This window comes from Macrotis lagotis, chromosome 1, assembly GCF_037893015.1.
Source record: "Macrotis lagotis isolate mMagLag1 chromosome 1, bilby.v1.9.chrom.fasta, whole genome shotgun sequence".
Taxonomy (NCBI): domain Eukaryota; kingdom Metazoa; phylum Chordata; class Mammalia; order Peramelemorphia; family Peramelidae; genus Macrotis; species Macrotis lagotis.
This window is the reverse complement of record NC_133658.1, coordinates 163,571,851-163,589,799: the sequence shown is the minus strand read 5'-3', so window position 1 is coordinate 163,589,799 and position 17,949 is coordinate 163,571,851. Positions and strand designations below refer to the sequence as shown.

The 17,949-nt window shown below is 35.1% G+C and overlaps 1 pseudogene; it reads right to left on the bottom strand.

Moving 5' to 3' along the window:
* Positions 1–2,521: 2,521 nt before the first annotated feature.
* Positions 2,522–3,827, bottom strand: LOC141514631 (transcription intermediary factor 1-alpha pseudogene; annotated as a pseudogene).
* Positions 3,828–17,949: the final 14,122 nt, after the last annotated feature.

Genomic DNA, 17,949 nt, shown 5'->3' with positions numbered 1-17,949 from the left:
ATCAAATTGAGCCAGCAAACATTTATTAAGTGTTTACAGATATATGTGCCAGGCATTGTCTTAAGTGCAAGAAATACAAATAGAAAGACAATCCCTTTCCTTACCTGAAGAAACTTACATTCTAAAGGGAGAAGACAATATAGTATGAAGATGAAAAGTAGGGAAGGAGGGGGAGTTCATGCAGGGTGGTGATTGTGAAAATCTGGAGAGTCAGAATCTATCTGATATGGGTATGGTTCAGTTTTTCCAGATTTTCTCAACTGGATAATTAGACAAAGGTCACATATTAAATTTCCTCAGCTATACTAGGAAGTGACTTTATACTAGTCATTTTTGTTCCATTCTGTTTCATCCAAAGGTTATTCTCCTTGTCAAAGAAAATAGAAGACATACAATTTAAGCAACTCTCTTCTTTGTATCCTCAGTGATCATTGTTCCACACATCCTATGCAGTGATTGCCTCCTCAGATATTCCTGTTTTCTAGAATATTACTAAAAACAAAACAAAACATAAAAATAACAGCAACAACAATATCAAGATGCTTTTTTTATCCTTGGTTTCAAACATCAAATTCGATTTGATCTAAACTTCAACATTCCTGACAGTATTAGTCCAGGCTCATTGATAAAAATTTTTCCTCCATTATCTTTAATTCTTTCCATCTTTTATATTATAGTTTAAAAACTCTGTGTTGGTTGGTGAGTATTCTTTGAATTCATATAATTCTCCATAGTCAATTATTCTGTTCCTTTCACATTGAAATTGTTTTGCATTTGACTTTAGAATTTATTCTTGAGAGATTTCCTTACCTCCTTCCCTATGGAATCTTAATTTGTAGAACCAAACAATTCTATTATCTGAACGCTTTGAAATCTATTACTCCAAATCTAAGATGCATTCTTTCTGTTTTAAAAAACTCTAGGAGAGAGGGATCACTTTCCTTCAAGGTTTCCATCATTTCTACCCAACCTATCAGTAAGGTTCAAAGGCTGAATCGAATCTCCTTATGTTTTCTCTACATTTGAAGGACAAAATCTTACTTAAGACAAAGAAAATTTTAGTTCCACTGCTTTTGGCAGAAAGTACTAGCACGTGTTAAATTCTTTAAATTCTTTATCACTGCAATGATATACTGATTTGTTAGGTGAGTGATTTCTAACTCCTTACCTATTTCCTCTTTTTGTTAAGGTGTTATATAGTATTCTCTAATAATAAAATTACATTTAGTAGGGAAAATAGGAACCATTGAGTCTAATGCACTCTTTGAAGCTAAGAAAATTGTAGTACAGATAAAGTGATTTGTTCAAGGTCACACATTAACTATCTGAGGTGAGATTTGAACCCAGTTTTTTATATATAAAAGAAAGATTTTATTTATTTTGAATTTTAGAATTTCCCCCCTAATCTTGCTTCCCTCCTCCCCCCCCCCCCACAAAAGGCAGTCTGTTAGTCTTTACATTGTTTCCATGGTATATATTAATCTAAGTTGAATGTGTTGAGAGAGAAATCATATCCTTAAGGAAGAAAAATAAAGTATGAGACATAGGAAAAATTACATAATAAGATAATGGTTTTTTTAAATTAAAGGTAATAGTCTTTGGTCTTTTGAACCCAGTTCTTTTTGACACACAAAGTCTAACTGTCTTTTTCTTACGTCATAATGCCTCTGATATTTTCCTTTATACCTATTCCAATTTCAAATTTGTCTGTTTTCATTGAGGGCATTACAATCTTTTCTATTTACTTTTTATAACCTTGGAGTTATGGTAGTGTTCTGGGCTTGGTGTCAGAAAGATCTGCATTCATATCCAACTTTAGACCCTACTAGATGTGTGACCCTGGTCAAGTCACTCAACCACTGTTTCCCTTAATCCATTGGAGAAAGAATCTAGTATTTTTGTCAAGAAATCCCACGGACAGTATTACTATATTACAGTTCACAAGTCATCAAGAGTCAGACCCAACTCAACAACAAATAATAAAATTGTTTTTCTTTCTCCTTTCATTGACCTTCACTCAAAGTTTCTTCACCATGCCTTCCCATTTTGTTTTTTTTTCCTGATTTTTCTTTAATACATTCTCCATATTACATGACAGACCATCAGATTACTTCCTTAGTAGCATCTACCTACACTTCAATTGAATCAATCAGTATTCTAGGACATTTAATATCATATACGTGGTGTACTGTTAAATACAGTAGAATAATCTTATAATGGCCAGCCACGTGCCTTTGGTAAGAATAATGGGTAGTGGTATCACATTTTTTGAAAATGGATTAATTCACACACACGTTGAAACCACATTTAAGTTTTCAACTTTAAGTCTAAATAAAGCCTTTCTCCCTTCTTTAGAATACAATCATGCAACTATCCTTTCAGATGCTGTTTTATGATTCTAGAAGGGGAAAGGAGGTCTATTTCAATAGTCAAATGATGCTTCCTCCCCCTATCCTTAATAGGAGTGGGTGTGTGTGTGTGTGTGTGTGTGTGTGTGTGTGAGAGAGAGAGAGAGAGAGAGAGAGAGAGAGAGAGAGAGAGAGAAATGGGATATTAAAGAAATCAACACCTATTAAACAACCACAAACCTAAAAGTCAGAGTGGTCATGGACTTTTCTTTGCAATTATATTAAATCACTAATAAAAAGATTTTAAAGAAAAAGTTCAAACCAATCCTTGGACTGTGCCACTTATTTAAATAGTTGGCGGTCATCAATGCTTTTGAGACGCTTCTTCCGGGGTTGTACAAAGTCATCATCTGAATCATCACTAAATATGGTATCCTCTGTTTCATTCTTGAATTCCTGCTTTGGAAATTTTTTCTCTGGATAAAGGTTTTTCAGAAGGTCTTCAAAATAGCTTTCAAGTTTTATACCGGCACTTGCAACTTCAGAATCAGGCTCTTTGAATTCAGCACAATTTTCAAAAATCAGGTGGAAGTCAGCCACAAAATCTTCAGGTTTTGTATATACTGGGGAATTCACTTGGAGTTTCTTATTGATGGTAGACAAGTCCATAGGATTTTTAATTATTTTGTAATAATCAGGCACTGTAGAAGGAACCGGATCTTGAAAAGCCAAGCTCATTTCATGGCAGTAAAGGAATAAAAGTAGTCGTTCACACTTCCTCTGATCTATAGGTGTTAATCACACATGACCTTCAGTCTTTTGTTTTTCTGAATTGTAATTGGGATCATCACAATCATATTCAACTTCTGGTTTAGATAAATCTCGACAAAAGGTACAAATCCACTCTCCACTTGGGAAATTCACCAATGTAGGCACATGACAAGTAAGATGAAACACTTTAGGGCATTTCTCACAACAAAGGAGTTCCCCTCCATTCTGACACACTGCACACTAATCTTCATTGGGGTCATCTTCTTTTCTACTTTGTCTACCATGAAGAGGTGATTTCTGTGAGACACCACCCCATCCAGACTTTCCATTTGAAGGACTTGCTTGAAGTCCTGGTCAATCCCCTGTGCTATCTGGAGCATCTGTTCTTAAAACAGCTTCCTCAGATGTGGCATTATGATTACTGTCCAAGAGCAACGAAGTAAGTATGCTTCTTGGAAAGTTGGTATTTTGAGATCTAGGTTCTTCAACTGTTTCTTGTTTTACTATAACAATAGGAAGATCATAATTCTCATGTGGGCCATTGTTTTCCTGCTTGATTCTTATTGGTTCCAACATGACCACTGGGACTTTGTGTGCAGAATCAGCTCCTGCTGGTTTGCTGGAAGAGCCAGGGCTTCCTCTGCTTCCAACACTGGAGGCACTAGGTGAGCGGATTGGTGGGTGTACACTAGTCATATTTACAGGTCCTGGGAGCATGCCTTCCCATTTTGAATCCCAGGTTTCTTAATCTAGGACTAATTCATTATTAATATAAATATTAACCTTTCCCCTTTTCTCTAAATTATTTCTTTTGGAAAAAAAATTTCCTTACACAAAGAATTCCAATCACAGGTTTAATCTCATCAAGTCTCAGTGACGTCTTTGAAGAAAAATTTGTCCACTTGTGTTAGGATACATAGTTCAGCTTACTTGTTCCTACACTTTTTACTTTTGAATATAAAAATTTGAAGTTATGGGCTTCATTACTAACACTTGGCAAACCACTTTAAAAAAATTTGATACATTCCACCTTCATATCTTCTCTCCCCTCTCAAGCTGCTGTCCTATTTCTCTCCTTCTCTATACTAGCAAACATCTTGAAAAGAATAGCCTACAATAGCTATCTCCACTTCTGCACTACCCACTCACTGATTAACTCCTCACAAGATACTTTCTTCCCTGCTACTGTCGTGTCTTAGCATTTTCAGTTTAAATGTCTTCATTGTCAAAACTAAGAAGAAAAGGGATCTAGAGTCTGTAGGAAATCATAATCTGTGTCAGGAGGTTGGAGGTGAAAGACCATCCTGGGAAGGAGGATGGAAGAAGAAGGTCCTTGGGGCTTTTGGAAATAAGTAACAGCTTTAAGGTTAGATGGGGCTTAATCTTCTGAGAAGGAAGTAAGTGGTTACTTGTCTTTCAAGACTGTAGGTCTAGAGGAACATATTGATGGATGATTGAACTTATTGGTGGATGATCATTTAATGAGAGAAAGAAAAGTGTGACAGAGAGAGACAGGAGAGAGGAAATTTGGTCTTAGAGAGTTAGTATAGTATGACAGATGGCACATCATACTTGTGATCTGGAAGGATTTGGGTTTGAATTTTAGATGTGGCATTTTCCATTGTGTAATATTAGACAAGTATCTCAAACTCATTGGGTCATGGTTTCTTTTTCTATAATATGAAAGGGCTAGACTCATTGACAAGAAAGTTCTCTTCTTTAAGTCTTTGATTTTACTTGTATTTCCTGTCTCACAAGGCTGTTGTGAGGGGAAAACATAAAATATTTTTTGACTTTATTACATTATAAATATAACTCTCATCTTGTTTGTAATTAGTAGAAAAAGAATGAGTTATTAGGAAAAGACTGAATTATGTCTGTCCATTTAATAGGGATGTTATGCTTTTTAGAAGAGTTTCTCCACAAATTGGCTAAAGTGGAAAAATAATGCAGTACTTCAGACTTTCTGGACCCCTTCTGTGAATATCTAATTCTCTAGCAATGTTATATTAATGAGGCATTACTTTCGCTTTGTGACTTCAGACATGTGGCCATTTTTCTGTTTCAGCTTCTCCATTAATACAAGAAAAATGAGAGTAATCACACCTGTCTGGTCTACCTCACAGGGTGTTTGTGAGGGTATTATGAGTCCCATGACATAATGGGCATGAAGTTAATTCCCTATAAAAGCTGTTGATGATGATGGTGATAATGATGATAGTGATGAGATAAAGTAGGCAGAATCTGCTTTCCTTTCTCCAGGGAAAGCAGTTGAATAAGGGGAAAAACAAACTAATAATTGAGGTAAATACAGCCATTGAATGTAAGTGCTTTATATACAGTTTGGAGAACTGTGTGCTCTCAAGAGGCAGAGGTAAGTTTGCCATCTATCTAGTAATTATCCAGACAGCCCAGAAATACCAGGCCTTGTTTGTGTAGTGTTATCTTGATAAAGGTTAGGATGATGGCAGTGGTGATAATAGCTATAACCTCTGAACTGCTATGACCCTGGAGATTAGTAGGCTTGGCTGAAGGAAGCTGTATTGTGTGTGTGTGTGTGTGTGTGTGTGTGTGTGTGTGTGTGTGTAAGAGAGAGAGAGAGATACAAACAGAGAAAGTGAAAGAGGGAGAGAGAGGGAGAGGGAGAGGGAGAGGGAGGGAGGGAGAGAGAGAGAGAGAGAGAGAGAGAGAGAGAGAGAGAGAGAGAGAGAGAGAGAGAGAGAGAGAGAGAAAGGAAGCGAAAATCCTAGAATTTTCCTGACCTCATTCCAGAGCTTTCAATTAGATTGCCAGTAATGATTGACTATTCCAGGACTGCATACTCAAAGATAAAGCAAATGTTTCTTCCTTTTGTCTTCCTTTTCCTAGATAGTAAACTCCTTGGGAACAAGGGGCTGTGTTTTTATTTTCTCTCTTTTTATTTTTTTTGGTGTCTGACACAGACCTGTTACATAATAGGTATTCCATAAGTTCTGACTAACTGAATGACTTACTCTCTTAATGCTCAGGCTAAGCTGACAGTCATTCTAAAGAGGGTCATAGGTAAGACTGAGGATGAGCTCAAAGAATGTCATCATATTTCTTATTCCCTATAAGCACTGCCAAAGTCAGTAATGTGACTACCACAAACAAAGGAGATGTGACTCTTAAGAGTAAACCTCACAGGAATTGAGGATATGGAGAGGTATCTGCCATCTCACCCCGAAGTTCCCTGATTTATGCTTCCGAATTATACTTCTTTTCATAGCTGAACAAGTAAAATTACATAATGGTAATTTCTACGAAAGCTTGAGTAAATGACAAAATTACTAAATTAGTTCTTAAGTCAATGATGGTTGAGTTGAGATCTCAACCCTGTCCCTATATGATATTTCATCTAAGGCAGGAAAGATGGAGAGAGGCCCTAGGACACCTATATCAAGGATCCCTTCTGGGAATAGACTTCCACCAAGTAAAGAGAATATTTAGACTGTTTCAACCATCTGTGGCATTGGTGAGGAGATTGAAGTGGATCACTTGGAAGAGTTTTTTAAATAAGTTTTTAATTGATATTTTGCTTCTTAAATCCTTAAAATAAACCATGTGCCCTCCTCCTTCTTGCTTATAGAGCCATCCTTTATGCAAATATTATTTTTTGAAAAGGGCAAAAAAATCAACTGAATTGAGAACTATGCTGAAAATTGTTAAAAAAAATATTCAATGTGTAAAACCTGTGCAACATACAACTCCTCAGTGTCTCACCTGAGACACTTTCTAAATAGTGTCTATGCCATCACAGTGAAATGGTATCAAAATATAAGTGTAACATATGTAAGATGCATACTGTCTGACAATCATTATTTAAATTTTTTTCTGTTCTCTAAATCTCAGTATTTAGAGCAAAGCCTCAGTCCATTCATGCTAGTTAAATGATGTTTATCCTTTGTTCTTGAAGAAAACCATGACATCAGGGAGGTGATGCCATAACAAGCACATGAATTGGATTTGAGTGAGGGGAAACAATGCTAAGACACCAGTCTCACTTTCTTCTCCAGAGTCATTTGGGTCCAAAATGACTGCAGATCCCCTGGAGGAGAGGCACTCAGAGTTAAATAATTTGCTTAAGATCATACAGCTAGTATGAAGCAAGTGTCTGAGACTAGATTCAAACTCTTATTCTCCTGAGACCAAGAACAATACTTAATCCACTGTATCACCATCTTTCTGGAGAATTAGGAACCATCTATGAGTTATACTACTCATGTCATGCTGTGGATTCAAAAAGTCATTTCAAAACTGGGGCTAGTTAATTTTATATTAATCGATGATTCCATTAGCCATTAGTGAGTCAATAAGTATTTATTAAGCACTGTGACTATATACCAGGGACTATGCTAAGTACTGGAGATACAAAAAGTGGCAAGATCCCTTCCACTTTCATGTTCAATTTGCATAGAGTCTCTGAACCAAATCTCTTTTCCTATTCTCTCTCTCTCTCTCTCTCTCTCTCTCTCTCTCTCTCTCTCTCTTTCAAGGCCACTCTAATGTATTCAAGATAATTGCCTCAGACAAAGAAGTATCATGTACATACTCTAGACTCCAAAATTGGTAGAAATAGAATAGATCTAATAGTCACCTGCTATGAAACTGGGCTCTGGATCACAACAAACTGTCACATCCGTATGACTCGGGACTATGACATAGGAACAGGTAGAAAGCAGGGATGAGCCAGCTAGGATCATTAAGTAAATCTCAATGATTCTCAGGTAGAAAAAATCCTCTTTAGGAGTTCTGCCCTTCATGATGGTACTGTCTTTCTAATCTCTTGACATTGCACAGACAATGGTGGTGCATGGGATCTTCATGGGTTATCTTTGCTTCAAGTGTCTATAAGCTAATGTGACCTATCATAAGTGATGACATCCATTCCACTGCCACTCTTGGACAATTAATCATTGGGAAAATATAGTAACTGGCACATTCATCACATATGAGTTATTATTGTCCACTGGATATTCCTTAATTTTAATTAGTCCTTATTAAATTTAATTACATGAAATTATATGACTGACAGTCATACAGCATTGACAGAATACTTTTTTCTTGCATGGGGTGGGGTTGAAAGTAATAGACCCATACCTCTGATTTTATTATGGAAACAATATCTTGACACAGAAACTACCTTCACTCATGTAAATAAATAACATAACTATATATTCCTCCTTTTATAGGCCTTAGAGAGTTAGCTTCCAAAGTTGTTTTAGATATTTAGAGATCAAGTGACTTGCCCAAGGTCACAAAATCAGTCTATGTTAGAGAGATGGCTTGTGCTCAGATCTTCTTGATTCCAAGACTGGCTTCTATCTACCTCTATTACACACTGCCTCTCCAAGCAAATAATATTGCTATTGAAAAGATGAACCTTGATTCAGGGAGAGTTTGAAATCATTAAAAGAACTGCCCACCCATTCTCCTCCTGTTCGCTTATGGACTAGGCTCATTATCCATTTGAAATGTCTATTCAAGATATATGTACTGATGGATCAGCTCTAAAAGTTAGCAGAACTTAGTTACAAACATTAAACATAAACATGGTAGTTTTAGAGAAATATAGAAAGCTAAAAATACAAAATGTAAAACACCAATCTAAGTCAAAAACCAAATTCTGGGACTATTTAAATAAGTAGGGTCAAAAATGATATGATTAAAAAGAAATATAAAATGGGGGTATTCTACTCATATAAGTCTCGGTGTCTAGATAGGTCTGGAGATTAACCAGTCGTTCCATTATCTCATCTGTATAAGTCCTAGCCACATACTACTCTGAAATTTTCTCATCTTATAGTCTTTATGGAGTTCCTCTGAGAAATCCCCATAAACAAAGTACACAGATGAGTCCTTCCTTTGAAATTTGGTACATTTTGTAGATACCAATGTAGGATTTCTTATTACCTTTCTTTCCTTTCACCTTAATAGTCTCCAAATATTTTTGATCATGCAACACTATGCAACTATCAGTAAAAATATTTGAGCATGGACCTTTAACAAATACATATTCAAAACTTATATACTGTATATAATATATCGACATATCAATTGATATATTATGCATATATTATAATATACCAAAAAGAAATGGAATGCTATTTTATTATTAATAGCCAACATTTATATGGTGCTTTAAAAATTATGAAATTTATATTATCTCATTTGAGTTTAAAAGTTTAAAAAAGTTTTAACAATATTCTTCAGTCTCATTTTATCAATGATATTTTTTTGTTGCTCACTAAAGTTATTGATAATATTCTTAGGAAAGCAGTACAATTTAATATGCATTATTATTTTTTGAAAATATTAGTGTACCACTTTGATACAATGATTCAAACATCTGTTTATTTTCAGCATTTGGTTTTAAAGATAGTCAGAGCTTGAAAAGACAGTTTACAAAGAGCAGAGGACGGGAAATCAAGAACTGGAAGGTATCTTAAAAGATAGTTACTTGAATCCCTCTTCATTTGACAAATAAAAATGCTTATACTCAGGGATCTTAAACTACTTACCCAAAGTCACACTTGTATTCAGTATCAGAGGCAGAGCATGTATCCTTTGACTCCAGAGCTAGGTCTATTTCTATTGTACCAAGATATCCAGATCAAAATAAAAGAAATGTAGCATAGACTGAACTTATTATTTATTGATACTCCATTTTCAAGTCCATGAACCACTCACTGATGTGAAAGTTTCTGATGACAGTTTGCTAGAAAATTACAACTTCCGTTATGTGAATTGGTTGTTCTTGCAAATTAATTATAAGGGATTAACATTTTTATATTTTTACCAAATGGGCTCAGATCCTACTAAACTTCTTCATCTGGAAGATTTTTCAGGAAATTGAAAAATTCTATTTCCATTTTGTAAAAAGTATGCAACTATAGGAGTTCTTAAATTCATATCCTTTTCAGCAAGAAAAACTTAGTTTTAAAATGTTTTGCTAATTGAGATATTTCATATTCTTATTAACTCATAATTTACATTACAATATAAATGGAATATATTTCAAGTATCATGAGAATTTTGAGATTTTAAAGAAATTTCTCATCATATTTGATTAACTCATCATTTTTTAACCTCCTACTGATGAAGAGTTCCTATTAAAAGTAGGAGAAATGATAATTCGGCTATTTTCTTGCTGTTCACTTATGCTTACAATATTAGGGCTATCATTGGTTTGTAAATGCAAGAATTTTTTAAGCCACTTGCTCATTTTTTTGAAGATTAGTTTAAGACTCAATAATATCATCTATAAACAAATAAAGGTGCTATTGTCATTGTCCACAACTTTGCCCTATTTTTGTTAGAATCCCATCAATATTAAGGTCAACAAATATTATTTGTTTGGGGGGGAGGGAAAATGATCAACAAATTTTAAAGCTACTTACCCAAAGACACACAGGTATTCAGTATCAGAGGCAGTATGTATCTTTTTACCCTATGCTGTGGAATTTCTCCTCTTCCTTAAATATGCTACATGTACTATATTTTATGTCTGAATATATAGACTGAGTATGTCAGTGTCAATCTGTATGTTAAACATTAGCAATGTCAATTTTCTTTTTTATTTTAAAAATAATAGAAATTTTAATATTTTCTTTCTGTAATCCATTTTTTTAACCTGCACACTCTAGCTGAACATGTGTTCTCCATTTTGAAAACCATTACTATAGGTTTATCTCTTTTTGATGACATATGGCTTCCTGGAGATAGGTAATTCAAAAAAAATGGGGTAGGCATTGGGAAAGCAGGGAACAAAAATTGCTTTAAAGAAGATGGAGCAATTATCCAAATGCCCTGCCCTTATAAGTTTATTTATTTATTTTTCTGGGTTTGAGGTAGAATTTCCTACCTTTCTTATTATATCAATTCCCTCCCCTCCCCCCCACCCATTGTTGAGGATATAAAGTTTGTTGACTATTTTCCCTTTCCCCAGAACAAATTATATTTCGTGGCCATAATACTGATATGATTCCCACAAAGGAAGACAAATAGAGCAATTTTGAATATAACAAACATCAACAAATAAAATATTAGCCTCCTCCTTTATGTAAACCTTCCTTGCCCTTAATCTCCTTGCCCTCTTTTGTAGCTACCAGATTTTTTGTCTAGGGAGCATGTTGAACCTATTTGTGAATATCCAGGGAGGTTAATCACTAATTTGTTAAACAGTATTAATTTATAAATAAGATTTTATTATAACTATATTATTTGAACTGTTGAATCCCTTCTGTTTTAGACTGCTCTATAAATCAAATGCATGGTAATTCTTGTCTAAATAAATGGCTTTGTAAAAATGTATGCTCTTCACCAGTCAATCTCTTCTTGGTGCTTTGTCACTTAGGAAATAGTGAATCAGAGCTTAATTCATTCCAATGTGGATATTTTACTTTTTTGAGGTCATTGTTAGAACTTATTGGTTGCCTCATTTATTCTTCAGAAAATGAGAATGATTGACACAAGAAGCTTTGTTTCTGTTCTTTGAAATATGGTTTTAAGATTTTGGGGAAAAATTTACTAGTAGAGAAAATTCTAGTGATTGAGCAATGCTACACTATGAGACATAGTGAGTTGGTAATGGAACCTTTATCATGTCATCTCACTTTTATGGGTCTTAGTTTTTTTGATCATTAAAAAAAGAGGCAGAGATCTTGGTTACTTAGAGCTAACTTATTTCTATTCCCTCATTTTATAGAAAAGGAAATTAAGTCTCAGAAAATTAAAATGACTTGCTCAAGGTCACATATAAAGTAATGCATAGCTAAACTGGGATGCTGGAATCCTAATTCAGGGCCCCTGACTAAATGGTACAGTGGATAAAGCTCTGGACCTGAAAGCAGAAAGATCCAAGTTCAAATCTGGCTTCAGATACTTAGTAGCTGTGTAAACTTGACTAAGTCACTTAATCTCTTTACTCACCTGTAAAATGAAGATAAAAATAGCACAAAATTCTTAGGGTTATTATAAGGATCAATTGAGATAGAATTAGCAATATTGCAATTATAATATTTGAAAACTTTGAAATATTATATAAATTCCTTGAACAATTATAATTATTAGTCTAGGACCACATGGATAGAATTCTGAACTACAGTCAGGAAGACCTGAGTTCAAATCCCACCCCAGACCCCCAATAGTTATGTGACCCCAGGTGACTCACTTAACCTCTACATTCCTTCATTTCCTCAATTTTAAAATAATGATAAAAGTAGTATCTACTCCAGAGGGTTGTTATGAGGATCAAAATGAGATGTTATTTGAAAAATGTGACTGTCTGTCACATGGTAAGTGCTTTTTCTCTTCCCCTGTCTTTCTCTCCATCTCTCCCTACCTTATACATGCTGCCTCTGGTTGTTAAAAAAATTCTTTTCCAGCTCTATAATTCTATGATTCCTCTATGATTATGTAATTCATTTACAGTTCATTCCCAGAGCAATTCAAAAGCCTTTGAGTTCAAGCATGTTAGCATCTACTTGGAACTTGGTGGATAAGCTCTTAAGAAATCACAATATGTTGTCCCTTGACTGGCATAGATGAGAGAGAAATGCAGATTACAGGAATTTTCTTTTAACCATTTAAGTTCACTGTGTGAAGTTATCCCCTTTCTAATCCTTTATGACCAGAGAGCATTATATAGTTAAATAATTTTTTTATTGTTGCTATTTCATCATAGTTAACTCTATAGTTTAACATTATAATTATTATTAATAATGATGGTAACAATAATCATGATAACAAAAGATTGATATCTAATCTTCAGTAGCTCTTTTAAAGGGAAGCTGCTTATCTCCTGTCTCTTGATGATGGAGAACACTATGAAACTCAACAAAGTTATCTCATTTGATAACAACCCTGAAACTCCTGTTTTACAAATAAGAAAACTCAGACTTTTGGAGCTTAAATGCCTTGTCTACAGTCAAAGATATCTTCTGAACCCAGGTCTTCCTGAATCCAAGTCCAGCATTCCATCCAAATATAAAAATTGCTCCAATAATATGGAAGTATATATATATATGTATATATACATACATACATACATACATATATATATATATATATATATATATATATATATATATATATATATATAGCATCCTAGTCTTAGAACTTTAAGGGACCTTAGAGATTCTCTCATTTTATAGATTAAAGAACACGAGTTCCTCAAAAAGGGAAATTATTTATTCCAAGATGAGCCAAGATATAAAAATAATAATTGGGATTCTCTGATTCCAAATTTACCTTTTCCATTGTACTATGTTCTCCTTCCTCCCTTCCTCCTTCCTTCCTTCCTTCCTTCCTTCCTTCCTTCCTTCCTTCCTTCCTTCCTTCCTTCCTTCCTTCTTTCCTTCCTTCCTTCCTTCCTTCCTTCCCTTCCTCCTTCTCCCCCTCCCCTCTTCTCCCCCACCCCTCTTCTCCCCACTTGCCCCCTCCTCACCCCTCCTCCCTCTTCTCCCTTTTCCCTAGGGAGAAGAATTAATTTGGAAGTCATCTTCAATTAAAACAATAATCACTTTAAAGATTTATAAAGAGAGGGGGGCAGGGAGATATAATGGGTGGGGATTGATAGTAAGGAGGTCTGGATTTAAATTACACTGCAGATGCATACTACGTGTCGGATAAAGAACAAATTACCTCACCTCATATTTATCTGATTTTCTCATCTGTAAAATGGGCTTTGTAGTGCTTGAGTTACCTAGCTCACAAAGTTATTGCGTGGAAAATACTTTCTAAAATACAGCACTGTCTTACGGAAGAGTGAATTAGGCTGAACTTGGGCAGCTAAATGGCATAGTGGAAAGAGCATCAAGACTGGATTTAAGAAGATCTGAGTTCAAATATGGATCTCAGACAAAGTTACTAGTTGTATGACTGGGACAAATCACTCACCCTTTTCCTCAGTTTCCTCAACTGTAAAATGAGAATGATAATTGATGATGATCAGCCAACAGTTTCTGTGCAGTTTTCTTGGCACAGATACTGGAGTGGTTTATTATTTCCTTCTACAGTGGATTAAGGCAAGTGGATTCAATATATTTCCCAGGGTCATATAGCTTAGTAACTGTCTGAGACCCAGATATGAACTCAGGTCTTTCTGACTCCAGGTCCAGAGTTCTATCCACTAAGTCATCTAGATTTTTATTAATACATAGTAGGTGCTTACAAAATGGTTATTTTCTTCTCCTCTATGAACCAACAATCTGAGATTTAGAGCTGGAAAATTCTCAAAGTTCATTTACAGATAAGGAAATTGAGATCCTGAGAGATGGGACTTATCCAAGGTTACATAGGTAGATAATAGCAGAGCTAGGAAAGGAATCAAATCCAGATATTTTAACTCTAAATCTGAAAACCTTTCTATCATACTTGTTTCCTTTCAAGTGATGAGGTCATGAGGAAGAAAGCACAATGACTCATACTTATTTCCAAATTCTTATAGTAGAATTATCCCTAATTTATGGATAAGTTGGGTCAAACACCTAGTCAGAACTAGGATTTGAATTCATGTCCTAATTTGAACTCCAATTTTCTTTCCTTTCTGCTTCTCTTATACAGAAAGGACAAATGAAGGTAAAGTTCAGTGATTTTTCTCAAGGTGACATCCTAAAACCTGGAAGCTGCAAATAGACCTTAAATTTCTAAGATCCTTTCCTTCGTTTTATAAACCACAGATAACTTTCAGGTGATGGTTCTAGATTTGAGTTTATGTTTTTGAGTGCTCAGCAGTAAATAATTATTCAACATAAGAACTAGAAAGTATGGTGTGGTAAAGATAACTTGATTTGGAGAAAAAGTGTCTGTACTCATATCTAGGTTTTCTTACTTGCTTTGTGGGTGAGTTGGGTAATGACTTTAACTCCCTCATCCTCAGTTTCCTTATTTATAAAATGAAAGAGTTTAATTAGATAATAATTACCATAGGCTATACCATTGGATTTATAGTTATTTATAGCTAACTCCCTCATTTTACTGAGTCCTAGAGAAGTGAAACAACTTGTCCAGAGTCACACAGTTGATATGTGACAGAACTGGGACTTCAGACCCAGGTTCTCTAAAATCAAATTGAGTATACTTTCTAATATCTTGTGCTGTTTTCCTTTTCACCTCAGACATCACCTAACTCAATCCCTTTATTTTACAAAATAGTCAGGACAAGGAGCACTTGTGATGGATTCCACTATCAATTGTTTTTAAGGATGGGTCTGTGTCCTTTGAACTCTATACTATGCCACTCATACCTAATTTACTCTTCTCTTTCTATAGTATATCCTGGAAATTATGAGACCAGCTTCTTTGCAGCTCAATAGTAGTGTCTTAAGATGTCAACCTTCTTTTCCATCACAGGACAGAAGGAAGAAGTCTATTAGGAAGTTTGCCCAAGGTGTCATGGTTAAGATTTACTGACTGGCTGTATTATCTATCATTCTGGACAGGAAAACCATAAATTGGATTTCATGATGACTGCTGTGGGCAAGAAAGACAGTTGTTTACAGAATTTAAGATTCCTTTCTGCTCTTAACTTCCCCCACATATCATAGATTTTAAGTAATTGAGAACCAAAAGGTATATCTCAGCTACTGAGACAATCTAAACAGCATGTAGACTGGAGTTTGTCTTGTTTAGCAGAGTAATATGTGTTAGAAACTAAGCAACAGAAATGTACCTGACACATGTATATAATGATAGTCCTGTAATTTTGAACATCTAGCAAAAAACAATATATCACTTCTTAGACTTTACTCTTCACCTTTCTCATTTGTGAAGTGAAGACAGTACCTTCCTCTCCTTGTTTGCCCCTTTCCTTCTCTTAGAGCTTGAATATTCATAAGGAATAGAAAATCAATGCTATGGGGGGATAGAGAGGGAGGGATGAAGAGAGGGGAGAGTGTGAAAGAGAGGAAGAGGCATACACATGAATAAGAGACACAGACAGAGAGAGACAAACACAGAGATAGAGAGGTAGAAAGAGAAACACAGAGAGAGAGAGGAAAAAAGAGAGGAAGGAAGAAAGCTATAGAGCAAGACAGAAAAAGGGAGAGAAGAGGGGGAAAAAGAGCCAGAAAAAGATGGGGGGGCAGGAGAGAGAGAGAGAGAGAGAGAGAGAGAGAGAGAGAGAGAGAGAGAGAGAGAGAGAGAGAAAGAGAGAGAGAGAGAGCTGTCATATTCTAAACAGATTTTAAGCTAACAAGTTAAATATAGCCTGTCTATAACAATCTTGAGGGAAAACGTTTGCATGGTGATAATGAGCTTTTCAAAATGCACTTATAGTTCCTTTACACCTTTTAGACTAAGGTAACAAGTTTTCCACCACTTCATTCCCTTCCATTCTTTGGCCAGGAAAAAGAAGATAAAAAAATCTTGCAGCAGTTCTTGCAGAGAAAGAACTGAGAACTCATGTCTCTTAAGCCATAGATCTTACTGTTTTTCAAAGGTTTGTTTTTTTAAGCCAAGATAATGCTTAGGAAATTATTATTTTATTTTGATTGTGTATTTTGTGGCTTCTTTCTTGGGACATCATTTTGTTGATAAAAATATTTCCCAGAGATCAAGATTAGTAAATATTATTTTCCAAGAAGAAAGTCTTCTAAATCAATGTTGAAAAATAACCAGAAGGTGATTTTTTTAGGCCATTGGATAGAAATCACTGTACTTGGAGTTAGGAAGGATGAAATAGAGCCAGAGAACCAACATCCTTACTTCAAAATTGCTTCATAAACTCCCTGAAGTTGGAAATCAGTTTGCTACTGACATGCTGTGTGATTTTGGAGAAGCTGCTTTCTCTTTTAGCCTCAGTTTGCTCTTGTGTGAAATAAAGCACTTGAACCATTCCAAAGACCATTCTAGCTTTAACATTCTGTGAGTCTCTGTAGTTTGGCCTCACTCAATTTTCCCTTGTTACAATAGAAAGAGTGATGATATTGATGGTGGCATTATGAAACCTGAATTCAAAATCTGGCTCTATCATTTATTACTTTTTTGACCTTGGGCAAGTCATTTGCCCAGGCCCTCAAGACTATCCCCTAGTTATCCTGGCACCATCCTTTCAGTTCAATATTTATTATCTACAACTTGCAGGTGTTGCAGTGACCTTGATCTGCCCTAAGAATCTTAAGTCATACAATTGAAATATATTGTCTGTGGGCAAATCACTTCAGTATGCAACGCTTGAGGTGGCTCTCTCTGTGACTATAGACTACAACATAGTTGGTTTTTATACCAGTGAAAAAGGATATTTGGGAAAAAATATAAGGTTCTTCTCTAGGTACTGGAAATATAGCAACAATTTCCTTCCAGGATTTAGAACTACCCCTTGAGGCTTTTATCTATTTGCATTAATTTGGATTGAACTGCAATCAGAGAATCAGTCCAAAGTTTTTGCACAATATGGTACCTAACACATTGTAGTGTATTGTGGAAAAGATAGAAGGGCTACAAGATATAGTCCTTTCTCTCAAATTGGGCAGAGAAGACTAACCAATATGGAACAGTTAGTTCCTGGCAGATAATAAGAACTAAATAAATGTCTTTCTATTCCATTACCATAATAGGAGATTGAAGATAATATGAATTAAAATTTATGGTTTTTTTTTGTTTGCTCTATAGTCTTGCAAGGGAAAAGGTCAGTGAGAAATAAAGTACCTAATAATAAAAAATGTAAAGCATTTATAGAGGGTTTTAGGGTTTGCAAAGTGTTTTCTATACATTGTCTCATTTGTCTCAGATAGGTGCACTTATTATCTCTTTTATAGATGAAGAAACAGGTTAGGGAATGATGAGAAAGGTTAGGGAACCCGGTTGGGTG